This window comes from Ochotona princeps, chromosome 3, assembly GCF_030435755.1.
Source record: "Ochotona princeps isolate mOchPri1 chromosome 3, mOchPri1.hap1, whole genome shotgun sequence".
Lineage (NCBI taxonomy): Eukaryota > Metazoa > Chordata > Mammalia > Lagomorpha > Ochotonidae > Ochotona > Ochotona princeps.
The window spans coordinates 66,948,045-66,970,675 of NC_080834.1; the positions used below are offsets into that span (position 1 = coordinate 66,948,045).

The 22,631-nt window shown below is 39.4% G+C and overlaps 1 protein-coding gene across 1 annotated transcript in view; it reads left to right on the forward strand.

The window, feature by feature from the left end:
• Nucleotides 1–5,426: 5,426 nt before the first annotated feature.
• COL8A1 (collagen type VIII alpha 1 chain) overlaps nucleotides 5,427–22,631 on the forward strand; it is a 149,741-nt gene continuing 132,536 nt past the window's right edge. Inside the window, exon 1 of the mRNA XM_004593231.2 lies at nucleotides 5,427–5,663. The gene's annotated coding sequence lies outside the window, so the exon portion shown is untranslated. The remainder of the gene's footprint in view (nucleotides 5,664–22,631) is intronic.

The window sequence follows — 22,631 nt, forward strand, 5'->3', positions numbered from 1 at the left end:
TGACTGTTAGAATTTATTGATTTCACAAATGTATCTCCTAACAGAACAGGAGAGTTCTTAATGGTAACTACATTTAATTCACTGATCAATTAAAAGTATTTTGTCTTTCATTAAAAAAGAAAAGAACCCTTTTCCCAGTGTGATGGCTCAGTGGCTAAAATCCTCACCTTGCATGTGCCTGGATCCTATATGGGCACCAGTTTGTGTCCCAGCAGCTCCACTTCCCATTCAGCTCCTTGCTTGTGGCCTGGAAAAGCAGTAGAGGGTGGTCTCAAAGCCTTGGAACTCTGAACCCATGTGGGAGACCTAGAAGCTCCTGGTTCTTGGCTTCAGCTTGGCTCAGCTGCAGCCATTGCAACTGTTTAGAGTGAACCAGCTGATGGAAGATCTTTCTGTCTCTCCTCTGTAAATCTGCCAGTTATGGCCATTTGGGAAGTAAACAAGCAGATAGATTACTCTCTCTATCTTTCTCTCCCTATCATAATGTAGTTAGGACCTAAGATAACATGTAATAGGGATAAAGTAAATTTTTCTACCACCCTGAGAGTATTTCATTTTCCCATTCCTGAATAAGAATTAAGTCTCTGCATCCTACCACTCTCTTTTCATTATACTATCATCTGAGTGAATTCATACCATGAGATTTTTTAAGGAATAGAAAAAAAAATGTTAGAGTGACTTTGGGTGACATTGGTTAAACGGAGAATAAGAACTGAAAGGGGGTTCAGAGATTTAAATGAAAGCCTAATCATTTGGGAAAGGAGAAAGAAAGAGCTATAGCAATACTATCCATAGTAAAAAGGGAGATTAAATTTTGCCTCATTAAATAGATAAAGAGGTACAACACCAGGGAGAGGGTACAGCTTGCTATAGGAGTACAGTTAGGAGCTTCTTAGAAAATCAAACCTTTTCTGGGGGAGGGTAACAAGTCTGTCACATGGACAGAGAATTTACAAAAAAAAAAAAAAAAGCAGGCATCTCTGTTAGGTGGTTGTATTTCTGTAAATCAGACGGAGGATTACTACTTGACTCAGGGAAGAGAGTTGAGTAGTTAATGGGTGGGAGATTCCTGTCAAATCCTAGAACTTGCACAACAGTTAAAAGCAAAGCTCTAGTTAACTGCCAGAATTACACCCTACCTTCTGAAATCCAAAAAGAGAGTCAAGGCATAATGGTAGGATGCTACTTCCTGTGTCAGACATAGGATTAATGCCCTGTGAGCTCCTCTCTCCTGTGCCTAAAATTAAACCCATGTGTCGCTGAATGCTACGAATACTTTTACAGAAATGGTGAGTAAGAGGAACACCCACAAACAACCACATAGTAGACCTCTGTAAGCCAACTGACTGGTAAGTCATTTGGTAGATGGAGAACAAACAACTGCATTATGGATTTCAAATCAATAGATTTGCTTCCATTGAACACACCTGCCCCTGATTTTTGCTAAGACCAAAGCCACATTCATTTATGTTTTGAACCACTTGGCATTGACAGGAAGGATCTGAGCTTGAAATTCTCCAAGGGAAACATAATCAAAGAATTGAAAGTTCGCTGTTTGTGAACATGAACATAAATGTACAGCTGTAAATGCCAGATGCTACGCTTTCCAACCCAGCATCCCTTGCAAACTCAAGGGTCTCAACTTTGTCATCTGGCACTAACCTTAAAGGTGCAACAGGTGAAGGAGAATTTGTACTCCTCTGATATGGATAGCATACTTTGCATTAATTGCACCTGTCATCCTGGCCACACCCTAGAAGAGTCCTGCCATCCTACCTTCTTACAACCACAAGGAGTATTGTAGAGAAGCTGGGCTAGATCCACTGCTGATTCAGCCACCTTACTCAGGACTCCAAGCCTGAAGGACACAGGCATTTGGTCTCCTTTACTTCTAGACATGCTAACAGCCCAGGACCTATAGGGAAACATTTATCTGCAAAGCTGTGATAAAGTCCTGATATTCCAAGAAAAGCAAAATCTTGATAATGTCTGGCTTCTGTAATCCATTCAACTGCTCAAAAGTCTGATCACTCTGCAGTGAGCAGCTCAGAATACAGATGTGAAATTTAAGCTCTTCTCCAGGCCAACCTCACCTCTGCTTTCCTTTTCCTGAGCCTCACTATTTCACAGATTCTTCTCTTCAGTCAGGCTATTTCATCATCTTGTAAGTATTCCTGTATATTTACTCAGTTGGACACCAAAGCTCCCATGCCTGAAACACAACTATTCATGACCTGCACATCCAAATGTTACTTTTCACAGCTCAGTTCATATGCCTCCTCCTCTTTGAAACCTTTGTACTCGTCAACTAACAGAATGTCACACTCCTTTTCTTAACCCTCCATGAGAACAGATCTGCATTCATGTTTTTGTCTATACTGAATAGCCCACAGTCTCTGGTGTCAATTCTTCATAAATATTTGCTAATTTATTAAATGTAAACAAGTCCAAAGGTATGCATTTATGTTTATATACATCTAGCTTTTGAAAAAAAAAAGGTCTTCATATGTCCCTATTAACATGTGCACACAATGCAAACTTCAAAGCATCTAATATGTTTTCATTGGATTCCTTTCTTCTACCAAACTAGGTCATTTCAAACCTCCGTCACCTTCAGAGAGACTCTAGGAATGGTATTCCAAGAGTCAGCAAAGAGATCACATTCCTGGATTTCTGACTTGTTGTCCAGATCGGCTACTGCACCCAGTTCTGCCAAGCATGGTCTGGAGAAACGAACTAACCACTCCGTTTTGCTAAGTTGACCGTTATTCAGGACTTAGAAGGAAGCAAATCTGTAAGGAGAAGGGGGAGGGGGCAGAATTACAGCCTACAGTCATCAATTGCCTTCTCTTCAAATGTTGTTGCTTTGCCTCTTCTGTTTCTATTTTTCACAGCTATTTGATGGAACTGGAATGTCTTGGAGGCATTAAATTGGGATTCAAAATTACTTGCTATAATCTGATAGGGATATTTACTAGCATGCTTCATCATCCCGACCCTCCTCTCACTGAGTCCCTCTTCGTTTACCCACAACACATTCTTTTCTCTAAATTACAAGGCTCCAACAATGGTCCTCACCTGTAAAAACCATACATGATTTCAGAGTTCAATCATAGATCAGATAACACAGTCCTATTTCTAGATATAGTAGACTTGATTTAATAGATCTAGCCATATCCTTAAAAGACAGACTATTTGAAAAGACTAACTAACATCACTTAGTTACATCAGGAAAGGTAAGAGAAAAAGCAGAGCACAGATGAACATAAGAGCTGATGTGAGAGTTTTGGTCTTGTAAGCATTCGTTACTTTCTTTACCCACTTACCAAACAAACACTGCTCATTCCCTGTGTCATTGTTCAACAATGCCATTTATTCAATCAGTCAGAGTATACACATTTTTTGAGTACTTATTTCTGCTAGCTAGTAAACTACTGGTTGCAACTCTTTGAAGTAAAAAACTATTGACATAATTTGAATGAAGTCAAAAGCTATTGACATAAAGTTGAATAATTGTCTTACTATCCAATCTAAGTTTCTAGTAAAAATCTTACATTCCTCATTTCATGTAAAATTAGATTTCATTATGTGTTGAGTCCCAGGTATATTTAAATGAAAGTAAGTTTAGTTACAAATGAAGCAACTAAGGACTGGGCTCTAGAGCAGACAGATTTACACACTGTATCATTATTATTACCCAAACAACCGTAATGGATATTTTCTTAATGAATTATTTTAAAATCATATGACCGTGTGTGTGTGGAGAGAGAAAGAGAGAGAGAGGCCTTTAATGGACCAGTGGCTCTAAAGAGAGGAAGAGATTTTTTTGCCCCTCAGGGATATGTGGCTAACTCTAAAAGCATTTCTATTTTCACAGCTGGGGTGGGTGTGGGGTGGGTAGTGCTACCGGCATCTGATGGGTAGCAGCCAGAATGTGGCTTGACATTCAGCCAGACACGGAGAAGGTCCCAGCAGCCAAGCTGGCCTGATAGGGTAATGTCCAGTTTCAGAACGCCATTTTACAACCATAATTTTCCTATCTTTTGGAACCTGCTACCGCCCAAAGACATCAGAAGATAACCTAAGCTCAAGCTAGGTGTTCCAGACCGCTGCCAGAGGCCAGACGGAATGCCCAGAGTTGACAAGTCCAGTGGCTGAGGCTCCCTCCTTTGTTTCAAAGAGTCTCTTAACCCCTTTGAGAGCCTTCTCTTCAAAAAACAAAGATCAAAACAACCCTGTACAATGTGGCTCACATGTACCTCAGAAGACTGTCATGAACACAGAAGTATACAGGTGAGAATGGGTAAATGTGCGCACTTTTAAAATTTAGCAGAAGTACATAGTATGAAAAATAACATGCATAGATTTCACAAATGTTTTTCACAAGAGAACAAATCTTTTTTCCACGAAGTTTTAAAAGTACCCCCTGTGTGTGTGCTGTATGTGCATGTGTTCCGTATAAGTTATCCCTTTATTCTTTCCAGCCCATCCCTTGCTGGGCCCCATTAGCACCCCAAGTCTCAAGTTTTCTCCTTTAAAACGCCTTGATTCCTTTGGTGGCAAACTTGGGGTGGGAAGTGAGTCACCACTCAGCAGCGAATGGAGCTTGTTTTTCTTTCTCTGAATGCATTTCTTAACAATTTCAGCCAGATCCCTCAGCTGCTTACCGGTTGAATCCTCTCTGAGTGCTTAAAGACACAGGAGGCAAGAGCCGTGGCACCGGGACGTTTTCCAATTGTTAGGGAAGGAGAATTGTTTAAACACCGAAAACAACCAGAAAGCAGACAGTCCTGCAATCCCAGGTTACATAAGCAGCTGTCGGAGGCTGAAGGCTGGCTCTGCGGCGCTTTTCTACCCCAGTCCATCAGCGCGGATCCTCCTTGGCTGGATTTACCTGAAAGGCGCCACACCGTCCCAAGGGGGGACCCCAGGTGCCGCACACAGGAAGAGCAGCGCCAGGAGTTGGTCCTGACCCCAGCGCCCCAGCGCCCCAGCGGCCCAGCCACCTGCCCGGCCGCAGAGGGTCAGAAGACTCGCCCCAGCGGGCGGCGAGCAGGCGCGCGGGGTTGCTGTGCCGGGTGGGTCGGTCCCCTCTACTCCAGGTGTTGCACCTCGAGCTCCCCTCCTTGTCTGGCTTAGCAACTTTCAGCTGTGCTGAACCTGAACCGTTATTTAGCTTTTCAGACTCGTAGAAATCACCTTTAGTCACAAGGAGCATCTCACCCACAATTGTCATGCAAAATCATAACAAAAACTCAAGCCCCTCTCCCCTTTTTGCTTGCGTATTTGCCTCCTCTCGCTGTGTGTCACGTTATCCCAGCTGTGCTCTAGATCCCTGTCCCTATTTCTCCCATTGCCTTTTCTCCCTCCCACTTCTCCCCCTCCCGTCCGGATGCCACTCCTTCCTGCTCCTGCTCGGTGACCCCCCTCCTCCCTGTCGCGGGCTACCGGCTCTGAGCTCTCGCCCCTCCCCAGAGAAGAGTGTCCGGCTCCTCCCGGGGCGCCTTGCCCGCCACTCCTTCCCTGCCCACCTACTATGAGGAGCGGCTCCTCCCACCTGCGCATAAAAGCCAAGTGCATGTTACCCGCCGTGGATCACAGCCCTTCCCCAGTCCTCTCCGTGGGAGCCCGCGAGCCTCTCTGCCCGACCTTACTTGCCCAAGGTAAGACTACACTCTGCCGGCAGCTGACCAGGGAGGGGCTGCTGCCTGGGAGGAAGTCCTGTCTGCTCACCGTGCTGGCAGTTTGCTTACAGCGGCTTCTTAGGGATGCCTGGTCAGCTGCTCCTCAAGTAGCAACTGGTTTGAAAATAAACTTCTGTTTGAACTGTAAAATAAAAGCTCCTTTTGGGCAGAAACAGCAGCATAAGTATTGCAAAAACCTTTTCTCTTTTTTAAAAATCACTTTTTTACTCCTTGCAGACTGTGACTGACGTTAAAACGTGTTTGGGGTGTGCTACTGACGTTTTTTTTCATTATGAAGTGTTTCATATATCAACAGAAGCAAGGAAAACGTCCTTTTGTCAACCGGGTACTTTAAAAGGACACAATTAGCTTCCTAAAAATAGCGCAGTCGAAAGGTCTGCTAACAAAATTTTGTGATGTTTTCCAAACCCCCCAAGACAGCTTCTGTAAGTCCCTTAAAAAGTATCTTCTCAGGTTTAAGTGTTTGGAAAAAATTATGTGAACCGGTGGCCTCAGCACAGGGCCAGTAATCAGGTGGCTGGTAGATAGGATAGGAAAGAACAAATCCCAACTTACAGGCTGGGGCAGAGCTGGCTTTCCCAAAGCCTTCTTTTCACCATAGACTGTGTTGGAACCAGGAAAGTGTGTAAAAGGACTTCATGAATTTCTATACTCACACCTAAACATAAAGCGTTTCAATATGTTCCACAGTATGAGAAAAATGCAGGCCAGATTGTACAAGATTCCTGTGTATACCAGCTGGTGGTAAAGAAAGATCAGCAAGAAAAGCTTTGGAAGTGTTAATCCTGCCGGCCACCCTGATCTCCTTAATCTAGTAAATTAGAGCCCACCTGATTGGCATCAGATTTGCAGATATGCCCTGAGTCTAAGCAACCCCTAAAAAAAAAATCTCTTCTGATTCCTGAAACAGAATGAGTGGTGTGCACCTGTGAAAGGAGAAACAAACTCAACAGCTCCTTTTATAGAACCAGACACTTGGTGAATGAAGTTTGCATCAAAATCTGTGGGCTGTGTGGGATGAAGCTCTCTCATGTGGGAGAAAATCCCTGTTCAAATGTTTCCTCTTGGGAAATGCACAGGATGGTTTAGCAAAGGCAATCCCAAGCTGCCAGCCAGGAAACCAAACCACTATGTTAGCCCTTAATGTTCCTCAAATAAGAGAAATGTTTGGCTCTTTTGCATCTTTTTCTCCTCCTTCTGATTTTTTTTCCTTTTTCTTTCTGTTTTTGTCTGTTTATATTGTTTTGTGTGGAATATGAAAGGAGAAATTCACCCAAGCAATAAAATATTCTCCTTTATTAAAATAACTGAAATAATTAGAAACTTAACTAAGGGCCTTCCAAACTTTCTTCTTATCTTTTGTACATCAGATGAAATAACAGAGGTATTTAAAATTCTGTGTGGGGTAGAGGAACTTCAATGTTGCTATTCGAATGAAAGAGCTATACCTAAAGCTTTCTATCATGTTAAGATTTTCCTCACTAGGTAAGAATATTGCAAAGACTGTGGTTTCCTTTAAGAAAATGTGATGAAATTACTATTGGCCAAGATAGAATGTGACCTGAGTATGTTAAAATATCTTTTATCTTATGCCACAGGGCAGACTGCTTGCATCATTTCTGATATAAGTGGTTAATCAACCAAGACAAGAGCACAGGTATGAGACAAGGCCAAACCAGGTGTGTGGTATGTCCATGCCAATTCTTTCTTTGTGCCTGACCCAGGTCCATCATTATAAGGATGAAAATGCACTGCTTCAATCATCAGATCCTCTTGAGAAAAGTTATCTTTTCTGGAAGAGAGAGAGAAGAAATATTTCCAATGTAAAAGAACTCCCTGTTATTCCTAAGTTTGGGGATGAAAAATATTCTCCGAGGCTTTGCTCATGCTTTTCCTGGCAGTTAATGCACTCAACCAGCTATGAACCATTTCACAGTAACTGCCTTCCCCATATGCCATCAGAGTCAATCCCGTAAGTTCACTATGTGAGATCATCTTGGTTGGCTCAAGATCTGAACTCTCCCAGGAGCCATTCCTAGACAAGCAATGCTTTCTCCATAGGGTGCAAACAGACCAAGATGATGTTTGTCTTCACAAGGTTTTAGAAAACTCAGTGATGAGGTCTCATATAATCACTTTAATCTGCCCCTTCTGCCCACATGTGGAGACCTAGCATGAGTCTCCTCCTCTTGTACTGTGTGGCTGGCCCAGGATTAGATTCATGATAATTTCTAGCTAACTCCTTTGCCTCAGGCTTTGAATGATTGCTGCATGTTTCTCAAAACAGAAAGGTGAGTGGCTACTCTCATAGAAATACAGGATGCATGTTCTGTTGCTAGTGAGGGCATTCCTTATCATTTCAGATCTTCCACCAATGCCAACACTTCACAACCGTTTCCCTTCCATAATCAGAAGACATATGTCACTTGACTTCAACTTGCAAAAAGACGTATCAGAAACAGGAGTATGGGAAAGAGCAGAGAATCGAGAAGGAAGCTGCAGGATCTCTTTCTCTTTCTCTCTCTCTCTCTCTCTCTCTCTCTCTCTCTCTCTCTCTCACACACACACACACACACACACACACACACACACACACACACACACACAGCTTCTTACTGCCCTCTTTGCTATGAAGTGCAAAGAGTCAGGGAAAGGCAAAAGCGGCAGCTCTGCCCTTGGCTTTTTGCTCTTTCTTTCTTTTTCTTTTTCTTTTTCTTTTTCTTTTTCTTTTTCTTTTTCTTTTTCTTTTTCTTTTCTTTTCTTTTCTTTTCTTTTCTTTTCTTTTCTTTTCTTTTCTTTTCTTTTCTTTTCTTTTCTTTTCTTTGTTTAAAGCCCACAACATCCACTATCTCCAGGCACAGAATGACACTTTCTGATCAGTGACAGAAATTCCAGGAAGTTAAGATCCAGCTCTGCCATGCCTTCTTTCTGGTCCTCCTCCTCTAACAGAATGGCTCAATCCTAAAGAATGAAATAACTACAGGTCTGACCCCAAAGAATTTGTTAGTTCTAGTTTGAAAAAGCTATACTATAGGTCTAATTGGCTTGAAACATATTTTTAATGAATTGGTATGTTGCATCCACAAAGCCAACACTAACCCTCCTGAAGGTAGTGTTGGGTAACTCTTTGCAAGCTCAGTGGTGAAAGCCATAATGCATTCCTTTATACCCAAAGTTACTTGCCTTGGTATGACAACTTCCCATCTCTGTTTCCCAAAACTTGGTCCTCCAGGTAACCTGAGAACCAGGTCTTTCCTCTGCTTCCACACTCTTCATTCAACCAATCCCCTGTGAATGCACAAATGCCTAATGCAAAGGTACAGAACTTGAAACTGGAGTAGTCTTAATAAGAGGCAAATTGTTTTATTGAATGAAAAACGGGGGGAGGAGAGTATGAGGTTAAGGGGACATATGTGAAAAGGTTCTCACTACCTAAATCATTTAGGAGTTCATTTTCCAATTGCAAAATACTTGAGGATGTAATGAGACAGATCTTCCAGCAACTTGCTCATTATTAGCAGCAATTTACATGTCGCAGTACTAAATTATAGCTCTGTTGAACTTATCCTTTGTTCAGAGACAGAGCAGTGAAGAGTGGGAGAGAAGAATTAACCACATTTCAGCACCAAGGGAGAGAAGCCGCTGGCCAGAGATGCCACTATTGCCTTAGTAACCATGCTTGCTGTTTGAGGAAAAGCTTCTTTGTGTTTTTTCTCAGGCAAATAGATTTGCCAGAAGACGGTTAAAGGGAGCCACATACGGTTTGAATGTCTAAAATCTGAGGGTTCTGTGTACTCAGATCTATGAAGTCACAGGATTTGCATAGGATCAAACTGAAGTGCTCCCAAAAACTAATCACAGTCACCTAAAATAATGATGAATTCTAATCCCTCAGTGTGGTAGAAGGGCATAGGCAGCAGCTGTGGGTGATTAGGTCAGCATACCTAATGATTCACCAACCAGTGTCCTCTGTTTATTTTGGGCTCAGTTCTCTCATCCTTCCTGGAAAACAAAAACTGGCCCTTCTCTCCTTCCACCCATTTTGGGACTTGCAGATGTAATCGTGGTCCTTCAGTGCCACTCTCTCCATTCTTTCAGGGAAAGAAATTTCAGCTTTTATCGAGCTGTTTTAGCGTGCCATGACTCATGTGAGGCTTTTCTCATCAGGAAAAGTCTCATCTTGCTTCTGTGAAATAAGACATATCATATAAAAAAGTCACACAGTTTTCTCAACCTTCATTCATTTGTCTGTAAGAAATATTTTCCATTGCTATTTGTCTCTAATAGACACCTTGAGGTATCTAAGTGCTTTAGTTAATCCACACCCAATCTTTCTTCTTGAAGGTTAAAACAAAAAGCTTAAAGAATCACAAAATACAAATTCAGAAGTATACTTGGAGCTAATTTTAACTAAAAGTTAACTTTATAGATGAGAAAAGGTCAGAAAGGTTAATGTCTTTCCCAAAATCACCTTAATGGGGATATACCACCAAGGTTGGAGGTCACGGTGCTAAATTCCTTCCTTTAGTGTTTCTTCTCTGGTAACTATGTCACCTCATACCATGTCAATCCAACATGTCTCTGACTTTGCTCAGCATTCTCTAGGAACTTGGTGGTGTGGTGAATTGCAGCTATACCACCATACTAAATAATGTCTATAAAACAATGATCCAATCTCTTACAACAGAAAAGTCACCATCCCCATCCTAGGAACTTTCTATGTTTTTCTCTTTTCTAGAAATTGTTACATGATTACTGCTTACTGAGGGGGAGAGTGAATGAAAAAAATACATGATAGCAAAAAATAATACCTGTTTTTTCTTTCTCCATAAAAGTTCCTGTAAGGAGTATAAAGGAACTTACAGGGATACAAAACTAAATATGTCTAATTTAAGATTCCCCTGTTTTAGAGAGCATAGGAGAGAGTTCATTTAGCCTAATCAATAGCGGAAACATTTCCCTGCCTGCTGTCGTTTTACTAGATCTTTATCAGAGTTCTACAATTTATCTTTTTAAAAACAGGATTAAGATCTAGTTCTAATACTTATATGAGAGAATAAATGTACTAACATATAACAGTGTACATAATAATTTTCTACTTTCTGCACTCAACAATATATTGCCAATGCAACTATCATGTGCATCCCAGATCTTTAATGAGAGAAAGGATAACACATGCACAGCAGACAACCATAGAAAACATAAGGGACACTGATCGGCAGGTGTGAGTATGATACGTGTTGTAATGAGAGAAGGAAGGATGATCAAAGAACCAACTCTATAGAGACAGCAACTATCAGAAGAAGTTCCCAAGAAATTTGGGGTTCAGGAGAAAAGACTTTAATATGAATTCAGACTTTCTTAACTGTTCACATCAAGTGTAGTGCCTTCAGGTACATTTCCGTCTGACAACTGGATCAGGTGCAAAACCTATAGGTACAATGTCTTCGGACCACAGATGATGCAAATGAAAACTTTCATGAACCTCAGAGAGCCTCGCGGATGCTTATTTTAGCTTGTACTTTATTTTTAACATTCCTTTTTAAAATTTAATTGTTTTAAATAAGAGGCATAACAATTGTTCATATTAATGCAATGCTTCAGTACATGTATACATTGTGTAACTGGACTTCATTCAGATTTGACTCTGACTAAGGCTAATAACTCTATAGATGTCAAGTTATCCAAATGATCTCTGCTAAGGTAATGACTCAATTACTGGTAATACATGAAGTTGCTTCTTTATAGAAAATGATGAAGGTAGAAAACATAGTATTCTTGTATCATTTCTGGAAATAATTTGCCCTGAATAAGTGACCAGATGTTATCCCAGATGCTTCTTCACTTTCCTCTAAAGTATGCCTGACAATTGTTTGCATATCTCTGAAACAGTAATTGTGTTTGTGAAATTGATTTATTGTATGGTAAAATTTGCATAGTCTATGACTAAGCTTCATTGTGAAAACATTCTTTTTAAGTCAGCATTTCTTGGGGACTGCCTCTCTAAGCTCTCCATGGATGTGTTTACATCACAGGATATTTAGGCGTTGGATCATTTGATGTGCTGAAACTGAAGACAATTAATCACTTCATGTGCTACTTTTCCAAGTCTAATTCAATAGGCCTGGGTTTGGGAGTCAGCTGTTGGCTTCTCCAGGAAATATCAAGCATCCATCCTGATGGGGGCACTTCTGCAGGCTCTGCTGTTAACTAAAGAAAACAGCTGTTTTCCTGGAAGTTTGGGACAATGGCTTCCATAGTTGTGACTTCATGTTCCAGCACAACTACTATTAGATTTCTGCAGAAGTTTCAGTATTCAGCAGTAGAGGAGTTAAGCCTTAGTTGCCTTCAGTTTGCTAGGAAAACTGGGAATCTTAAAAGCTGTCTAAAGAGTATAATGATGTGGGAGCCCATTTGCCAGCCATCACTTCATTTAATGAGGGTACATCAGAAAGTCCATGGAAAATAGAGTTAAAAGATGTTCATTTGGATGCAAAAGTGTTTGACATTGATAAGTAGTTTTCCATGTGTGCATTTTCCATGAACTTTTTAAGACCTCTTATGTTTATTCAGTTCTCATGCCATAAACCCAAGGAGATGACTGTACATTATTTCTTAAATTTTCTTAAAAATTCTATACGTAGCAGAGTTAAAGTCCAGAAGTCATGTCAATCATCAATTCTGTCTATCTGAACAAGCCACCTTTTGGTAAATGGCGGGACCCAGGACACTGCCAAGAAGTACATCAAGGGAGACACTAGATGGAGCTAAGAATTTGTAACTTCAGGTGGCCAAGATTATTGAGGTTGGAAGAATGAGGGAAGAAAAGTGATCTGCGGCAAAAATATTCTATTGGATTCATAATTCCTGGGTTAACAAAATGACTAGTGCCCCTTCCCGCTCCCACTTTATTCCAATCCATCGCTGCCCAAATGAATGGGGAGGACGTCATTCACCAGTAGAGGGAGCCAGGGGACTGAGCGTCTCTGAAGAGAAAACAGACCTTTCCCAGAGGCCTTCAGTTTGAATTCCTCTCATAAAGGGCAGAGTAAGGTGTCTTTTGTAACCAGTGGCTAAAATGTACCTTACATTGTTAGTTTTCTTTTTAAAAAGAATCCCAACTTAAGCTTCTAAGAATAAATCACCCACGATTCAGCAATGCCAGAAATGTCCGGGCTTGCAGAAGTTTATTTGAAAGAAAACCAAAGCAATCTTAAAAAATGTTCTTTCCAAGGCCACCACCAGCCAAGATTGAATCTAAACGCTCAGTTCAGGAATAAAGAACGCTGGCAGCTGTGGGTCAACAAGATAGAAGCACAGGGAGAGTGCAGAATATGCCATGGTTAGGTCCTCCATGTCAACAGCACAGGAAGGTCCGGGAGCTGTGGGGGAAAAGGCAGAAACGGGCCAGACAGGCTTCCCCAACCAACATGGCCCAGCACTTGCTCCCCTGGAGCTGGGTCTCTCCAGGGAGCAGGCGGGCCCTTGCCTAGAACAAAGTGAATACCTTTCTGTTAAACATTTCCATTGCACAGCTGTGTGGGGATAGCTTGTTAAGACTTGAGACACTTGCATAATTCAGAACCCTTTGGGGGATAGAGATCAATTAGAACCATAAAAGAAAATCCTTGGCACACAAGAGAAGGGCTGCTTGCTTTAGAAAAAATTATGACATTCACAGCGAAATAAAATAATCCTCTCTCTAAAGCCATTTCTGATGTCAAAGAGGTGAAGCTATGGAATTGGTATGCATGTGGTTCAGTAATTTGCCATTCCAGAAAATCTTCAGAGCTTTAATCTCAAAAACACCTTGAGTCTCTTTGGGGACTGGAGCAAGTCATTGATCATCTCTGCATCTTTATTTATCTTAAAAAGAACAGCTCCCAAATAATCACTCCCTTCACAATTAAAACACGCCGTAGGTTTTGCCAAGAATTATACAGAGCGATGCTACTTAACCATACACTGTTACAGGCTTTAATTTAGTATGGTAAATGGATTTATACAATGCCTGGAAAGGGCTCATGGTATTTACACAGAACCAATTGAAAGAGGATACAATTACAAATAGGCACATATCCTTCAAGAGCATTCTTGTCTCTTAAAATACAGAGTAATCCCACATGCCTCAAAAGGCCAAACAAGGTCAAGGGTAAGTAGAAAGGAAAAAAGAAACAATAATTAAACTATGATTTAAAGAGTCTCAAAAGGCTTATGTGCTTACGAATCCATATTTTGCCACTGAAGGGGAATTTCTCAACCACAAAAAAGGGTTTGTGATTTAAAAATTGTATTTTAACTGAATAAAGATGACTTTTCCATGCTTATTATATTGCATAAAATAGCTGCATTCCCCTTCATCAACATTTTCCAAAATGCATTTCAAACACTACTACCTGAGATATTAATAGATGTTTATACAGAAAAACATGCTGTGGTCAAGAAAGTTTTAAAACACAGTAAAACAATAGTAAATTATTTTAGCCACTGTGAGACTTCACAGAGACCACAATATGCTATGTGTATTTTCCTTTTTCCAAAATGCTGTAGCAAAATTTTCCCAAACTCATTTCATGACATAGTTCCCCTACCTTGGAACATTACTTGGGATTGGTTTTCTCTGGATCAGTTTGGGAATCAATTTCTCCTCCACTGTATGCACATTTCCTGGGACATGGTATTGTCAGTGTTGCTATTTACTATGTAATATATATTGAATATAATATATACTGAATGTAAGAGAGGGGCTGAGTCAAACCATAAAAATAGAAATAACCTCAAGGTAATGAATTTCTAAATCTAGACAGGGAAATAAGCCAAAGAAAATGCTTTTATTCTATCCCAGTGCTTTATATATACAAAACAAAAGAAATACCAACAGCATCTATTCCTTTCTCTCTCTCCTCTCTCTTCCTTCACTTCTCCCTACCATTCCTCCCTTTTGCTCTCCCTCTTTTTTCTCTCTTATCTTCAAACTATATTTCTAATAATGAAAATATTTACGGATTGAAATTGTCTTTTCCCTGTTCTGTCTCTCTCCCTGGATATTTTACAAGAAAGGGTATTCAACAATAAGCAACAAATTTGATAAATCATCAAGAAGCCTACACAATTCTGTGAGCTAATTCATCAATCTTAGATAACAATTCTGTTTTATATATATATACTGTGTTAATTAACTGACATTAACAAAATATACTTCTGGTTTGCTTTTTCACCATCAGAAGAGCTAATTTCTATGATAGGAACAAACTTAATGATATTCTGGCAAATTTTACATCAGGGATTGTTTCACTTATCTGACACTCCCACCCCATAAAGCGCACTGTCCTTCTTAAGCCTTATTCTGGGAATTCTGTTTCCCCTGCCTAAGGGCCAGGACCTCAACGTGAAAAAATTAAACATGGTCTCCTTAAAAAAAAAAAAGTAAGTAGCTCACGGTATTGAAAGAAAAGACTCAAATAGTCCATTAAGAGTTACAATAAGAAATGCTATTTATTAAGTGTCCAACAGTATCAGGCATTGCACTGGTCCTACTATCTTTATTCCATTTATCAACCCTACGAGAAGAACATTATCATTCCTGAATGAAAGACGGAAACTGCTACTTCACTAGCGCCACACAGCAGGGAAACCACAGAGTGGATATTCTCATCGAGGTCACCCCAAAGTCCGTCAGCTGCCCAATTCTTGCCTTGCGTGAGCTCTCACCCTGTCACACAAGCGAGACAATGTGTCTGACTAATAGGGAAAATAGGAGAACTCCAGTGGCTCCGTTCCTAGACACTGCTGACTGGCCCTGTTTCTTGTTTAATACTGGGATTATCTTTTTCTTTTTTATATATTTTTTTTTCTAAAAGCATGCTGTCATTTCAGATCCAAAAAAGTAAGGACTTGTGTAATTGGAAAAAAAATTTTAAAAGCTATCATTGCTCCCTGGGGTAATTTTAAGGGTTAGTGTTTCTCCGCAAACTTGCCTGAAGTGATACAGAATGCTTGGCATCAGTCTGGCAAAGAGAGTAGTAGTCTAGCATGTCATTGTTCAGGCAGTAGAACTAGAAATTCCCATGATTAGATGAGAAACAGATTAGAACAAAAGCACTTCAGCACATGAAGAAACTTGAATCTGGTTCTCCATGTCACGCTTCTTGGTGTTACTTTTATTGCAATCTATTGCCAGATGGTTAGAGTCCAGGTGACTCATGATTCTCCCATGTCACATGAATCATATAGGCAAATATCTGTGATGTCTTCACCTGCTGTTTAGCCTACAATGAAAGTGCATCTAAAAAATATGTAGACCCCAAGTTGTACCTTGAGCTGTAGGAGACATACAGGAAATAAAGTCTAGTTCATCCCCTGTAGTCACATTCTGCTATACTTTTTTCTTTTGTTCTTAATCTCTTATTCCTCCATGTCATGTTTCCCCACATATTCTAGTGGGTGAATTTCTATGCCTCCCTTGATCAAGGTCCACACCAAATAAAGACACACCAGTAGCCAGCCTACCCCAGGCTGCACTACATACATCCTCCAAATTCCCAAGTATTCTGTGCATAGCCCTGCAGTGGATTAGTAATGGCATTGGCTTAAACCAGATACTCATCTCTGCACTAGAGAATGAGTTCCTGATAAACAATGTGGGTCTTGCTTATCTCAATATCTCACCTAATAGGATTTTAATAGGTGTACATGGGAGAAAAGAAAAGGAGAATAAAATCTGGTGATGGTGAATGAGAAAGCTCTAAATATGCTTTCCTCTATTTCCGTAGACTGTCCTAAGAAGACACTCTTTGGTTTAAATCCATTTTCAAGGATATGATATAATCAGGGTTTTTTCAAATCATGGTGATAACCTCCTTTCTGTTTGTACAAAGTTGGCCAGAAAGAATATTCTAGAAAGAATTAAAGATCTGAATACAATTTATAATATACTGATTCTTTATATCTCCATGCCATGAAATGACCAAAAATTGTTTCCCTAAACTTTAGTGAAAAGCACAAGAACTGTGCTTCCACATCTAGCCTTCTTCCTTCATACTCTATAAATGTTATGCATATGCGTTCTGCATCTACCCCAGCACACAGAGACACACATGCTGTTAATAGCCTTTTACTTAACTCTAGACATAAACATGGGGCACAAGATAGACTCTTATTTGCATGTTATTATTAAATATTTGAATTCTAAATATTAAATTATGAAAAGTAAACTTATTTTCTGAGTGATGCCATTGCCCTGGGACTATCAATACTCTGTTAAAAAATATACAGCGTCATTATGAAGTATAGAACACTTTTGCTTCACAATCCAGTCCCTCAGCTCCTCTCTCTCAGTCCGTCATTCCATTTTCACCTCTTTCAAATCAATAACAACATCTGACTTTGGCCAGATGTGCCAATACTCCCTCAAACATCTTTTTTCCTACTGAGAATGTATGACAGACACTCTTTCTTACCTGTTAAAGTAACAAAAAATCCATAGCCCCATCAAATCCCTTAATATTGCAGCCTGCCATATGACCAAATGAAGAGCAGTTACTACAAATCCTGGGTGTCTGACTAAATACCTGCTGAGACATAGGACTACTTCAATCTTCACTACGACTGGTTTTACAGAGAAAGACTAATTCTGGGTGTCTGACACAGGCTCACTGAACAGTTTTTGCTTTTAATCTCACCACTGTCTGAAGGAAAGCAGTCTTTCACAATAGATTTTCCCAGAGCATTTTGTCTCTAACATTATGTCTGTGTTTTCCAGCGAACAACCTGAAGTACTCTAAAGAAGGCCAAGCCTTCTGCCAGCAGGTCAGGGGAGGTAGCGTGTTGTTGGAACTTGACAGTGATGTGCCCCCCTGGCACTTACTGGCTTATCAGCAACCTTCAGAAATCATCATGCCAACAGGCCAATCACACAATAAAATCCTGTGCCCGGCCAAGCCAACAGCAAAGTGATCAAACAGTCTGGCAGTAGATTCAATTCTGACTTATTAATATGTCTTCAGAAAACAAACCCTAGTGAGTCTCTAATAGCAACGGTTTACAGAGATGTTGAATGATTTCAGAGGTCAGCCACACCACATGCCTTCCTTCTGACTCAACCAACAGCAGGACAAGGGCGAAGAGCCACTCGAGAAGCCAGGACAATCAGCTGCATCTTTTCCATTCACGGCTAAGTTTATTTAGAGTGACTGGAAAAACCTTCAATGAAAACTTCTTCTTGAGATAATAAAATAAAAGAATTTGTCCTGCTAACATGAGCCAAAAAAACATTTAAAAAATAATTATAGGTATTTTCCCTTGCCTTGTAAAATGTTTACAAATTGTAGCATAAGCAAGTTCTGGAGTCAATGGTAAAGATAGCAATGACATCTACCTTGTAAATTTTTTATGTTCAGCCGTAAAAAAATCACCATGTGTTTAAATCACATCTGAATACATGTAAATAAAATTCTCATCTGTGGACATGAGCCAGTGGCTAAGAAAGAATCCCTAACTCCTTTACAACAACAACAACAATAAAAATATACTGAGGGTGTTTGTTTGACATCTTATATTTAAGAAATATTAATCCATGTTGCCACATCAGCAAAAGCAATCAAACAAACAAGCAAACAAACAAAAAAAAACACTGGTAAGAATCTTCATTTGGAAATTCTATACACATGAAGATACTTTAAATAGCGAGGATAATAATAATTACCCCTTATGAAGAAACCTACAGCTTATAGAATGTATTTTATATTAATTAGGAACAGAAGAATTTTATTGACATTTTATATGTGAGACATTAGAGGATTAGAGATTAAACAAACTTCTCAACATCATTGAAGTAATAAGGGTTGAAGCTGTGAAACTAATTCATTCCATTACTAAAGCCCTCCTGTTCCTATTCATTCAGGCTGAATGACTCTGGGTATCCTGGAAATATAAATTAGAAATTTCAGCAAAAGAAACCTGAATGACCTGCAAGGTTACAAGAATCAAATTCTATGATTCAGAAGGTGCTTTCCAAAGAAATAGAACTCTAGCACCCCTCAATACATAACAGTTGAAATTTTAATTGATAGGAACAGTTTTGTAGGTTGTCTGCTACTGTATAGTCTATAATTTTACATGAGAAAAAATTCATTTTAAAATGTATTTGGAAATTTTTAATGATAGTTTTAAATACCTCTGTTATTTAAAGCCAAACTTCTTGCAATGTGTGGAGGAGAAAACATCTTTTATTATCTCTGGGAAGTCTTTATAATGTTAGGGGAGAAAAAGCATTTAATTTAGCAAAGAAATTTTAGGATCAAGTCCCACTTCTTCCACCCAGCCATCCAGGCTTAGAGACAACACCAAGCCTTGCCCAATCTAATTCCTCTTCTCCTCGATAAGCTTACCTCTCAAGCAGAATTGTCATAAAGTCCCATGAGAAAGGGGGTATCAGAAGGTCCTCAGTACAAGTGATTCAGGAATGAAGCTCATCAGCTATTGATTGTTTACATTAGAACTGGCACATTGAATACTGATGTGAGAAGAACTTTCAAGTGCTATTTTCCTTCTAGTGCAAATAATGGGGCTTGCAGCTTGTTTAATGAACTCTGTGCTACACTCCAGGGTCCTGCTTCAAACTGCTCATGGTGGTTGTGTAACCTCCTTCTAGGCTGACTTACTTTTCTGGCCTTTTCAGTTTATTGGTTTTGGTTTGGTTTGGTTTAAGGGTGTTTTCTTTCAGTTTTTGTTTTGTTATGGTTGCCATTCTTTGCTTGCAGTAAAGGGCACTATTTCAGTCTCTCTGTGAGTTTCCCAAAGGAGGAAATGTCCAAGGTTTCATGATGCTTTCCCAACTTAAGGCACCTCCACATCCTTCACGACATCAATGCATGTTATATACAAATACAAAATATATAGACATAATATCATTATAAATGCCGTGTGTGTGTGTGTGTGTGTGTGTGTGTGTAGCTGCAGCACCATCAGAAAAATGATGGCTGTCCTTAGTCTCAGCTAAGACTTCAGGTCATCTCACAATGTGGATTTCATGCTTCTGCCACTGAGGTTGCCAGCAACCCAAATACATCTTGACTCCTACATTTGGGTACAGAAACCTGTTTTCTTCAGCCATGTTCATGCTCCCTGCAACATATAATGTCAACACGTCAGAATACTACTTAACTTGAGTCCCACTTTTCTTTTAAAGAAATCTTAAACTATTTGTACTCCTGCATTTTAATTACCAAGAAAGCCTTCAATCTGAACTCCCTCAAGACAATGGCTGTAAGAATCCCATTGTAAGATTAAGAAAAAATGCTAGCTTTATCAAAAAGCATTTTAGTCCATAAGACAAAAGAAAAGAATGTGAGCATTAAAGACTTTGCCCCTCAGTTGCTCTATTTTGTTTGGCAAGGACTCCAATATCAACTTCATTATTCATTTATTCAACAGTGAGCAGTGGGGAACTTACCATGTGCTGAGTCCTGTGCTAGACATCATCAAATGTTGTTTGACACACACCCACAGTTTGCTGCTGAAAAAAAAAAAAACACGTTTGGAACATAACCACACAAAGAATGTGAAAATGCCATGCCTTCTCTTCCTGCAAAGGGGAAAATTACATTAATGTGTTTGTCATGCTGGTCAAACTATTCCTTGCCTCCCCTGAGACTATTATCCTCTCCTAACATGTCCATCCCCAGCCAACACAGGGCTCAAGTGATTCCCCATCCCATTCCCTAGGTGCCACAAAGCAAATTATAAGGTGTCTCGCCCGCATTCAAACATAATATAACATAAAAATGTACAAAACAGTGAAATGTATTTTGTTTGGTATTTTTCTAACTAAAATTGTTATGAGGTCTTAAATTTGGAGACAAGAAGATATAATGAGTACTGGTGAGCCCAGAATAATCGTAAGACACTCTCAGGATCAGGGTCAGGTATTTTATTTGTTATTCAGCATCTGTTGGATGAATACTGAATCACATGAGAAAATATAAAAGGTTGACTTTAGAAGTATAATGTATATAATATGTCACATATCTAGACTCATAATTTCTAAAAATTTCAGCTCAATAAGACAACAGAGAATAAAACGAAATTTGTCTAGGTCCATGATCATTAAGGATTATATTCATAACAATCTCCAGAAGTCTTCACTTGAACATTATTTGTATTTACCTTACAAATAATTCTAACAAACATGGTTCTCCAAGTTCTGAGAACACAGTAGACTTGAAGCAACAAAGAAAGAAAGAAATACACTAACAGTAAGATGAAATAGAAGTATGGAGGCTTAGGAACAAAGGAAGAGAAAAAGAAGCTATCAAAAAATAAAAATTTAAAAAATAAAATGGCATTCATGGTGGAAACAAAATTACTGCTCACTGCCTTAAGAAATCCAAAACTAATCACTAAATCACAGCTCACATAAATTGGTCAACATGTATAATAGCATCTCTTAAGAAAGAAGGAAATTATGTATTTTAAATATATAAAAGAGTGTAATTTAGTCCTTAACGATGCAAAATAGCTGTCATTCAGAAAATTTAATTATCCCAAATGCCTCGTTCCCTAAAGATTATGGAAAGTTGAGGTAATTCAAATGTGTATGTCTGTATACATATAAGCTACATGAAATAGAATTGCTGTTAGGCTAGAAAACCTCATCTTCCCAACATGCAATATAACAGATTATTAACTTTTTGGTTCTCAGCTTCCAATATAAACATGATCAAAGAGGATACCTGGAATGCAAAACCTTGGGTTCATGCTTTCTTTTCATCTAATGCAGTGGAGTCCAAGGAAATTAGCTCATTGCTCAGTGACTCAATTTATCTATTTGTATAATGAGAAAAACAAAGCCTTGCTTCACAAGGGTATGGTGGGCTTTGTTCTTGTTCAAAATTTTGAAATGCCTAATGTAAATAACCTGGTTCAGAGCTATTTTTTTAAAGTAAGCACTCCTCAAGGAAAAGATGCATGGGAAGTTGATTTTTCTATCTGCTTCCCACCCGCCCCCCCCCCCACCACAATCTTTCTTTTCCAAAAAACACAACAAAGACACATAGAGCCAAACACACTGACTCACGTCTTTTTCTAATAGTGTTGTGGTCAATTCACTCCTGCATAAAAAAGTCGTAGTGAAGCTTTGAACTCTGGGTTTTTGGAAGCCCAAGAGTGGAAAAACGTCATTAGTAAAACGCATGGCACATTCCAAATGTGTCCAAATCTGTCCAGTGTTACACATTTGTGAGGAAAGTCCACTTGGTCAGACAGTTCCCATTGAAGTCCTTTTCTCTTGTCAGAGCTTTCTGGAAAAGAAGTGGCTGAACTTTGGCTTTTAATGAAATCTTTTTTTTTTTTGTAGTTTTGTGATTTTTTTTTTTTTTTAAGATCCGACTCATTCAAGCCTTTATATGGCTTCCCAACTTGAAGTTGTTAGGAAAATTGGATTAGCCTGGACATACTATCTCCATCCTTCTTTGAGGAGAAAAAAAAAATTCTGTGACCTTCAGAAGATGCACTGAGAATTTTCCCTAAAAATAATCCTAATATTAAAATTGGCTATTACATGCAGCAATTAATGAGAAATCATGCCTCCTAGTTTTTAGACATGACTTTTGTAAATTGTATCACATCTGAAAGTTAAGTGACACTGTGTGAAGAACTTCCATGTGTGTTAACTTGTTCGATAGACCTTGTACACCCTTGATTTTTTAAAGTTTTCATTGTTTCTTATTTTTCTGCCTAAAGACCCTGGTATCTGAAAAACAGTACAGCTGATGCGTTACTAAATGGCTGGGATCATTCTTGGCTACCTAAATGGAGCAACCTACATCTCACTCACTTAGTAGTATTAATGCAATTCTAAAATCCCCATAGACTAAAATATTGCAAGAGATAGCTCAAATGCTTCCTCCCTCTTTTCTCCTTTAGTGG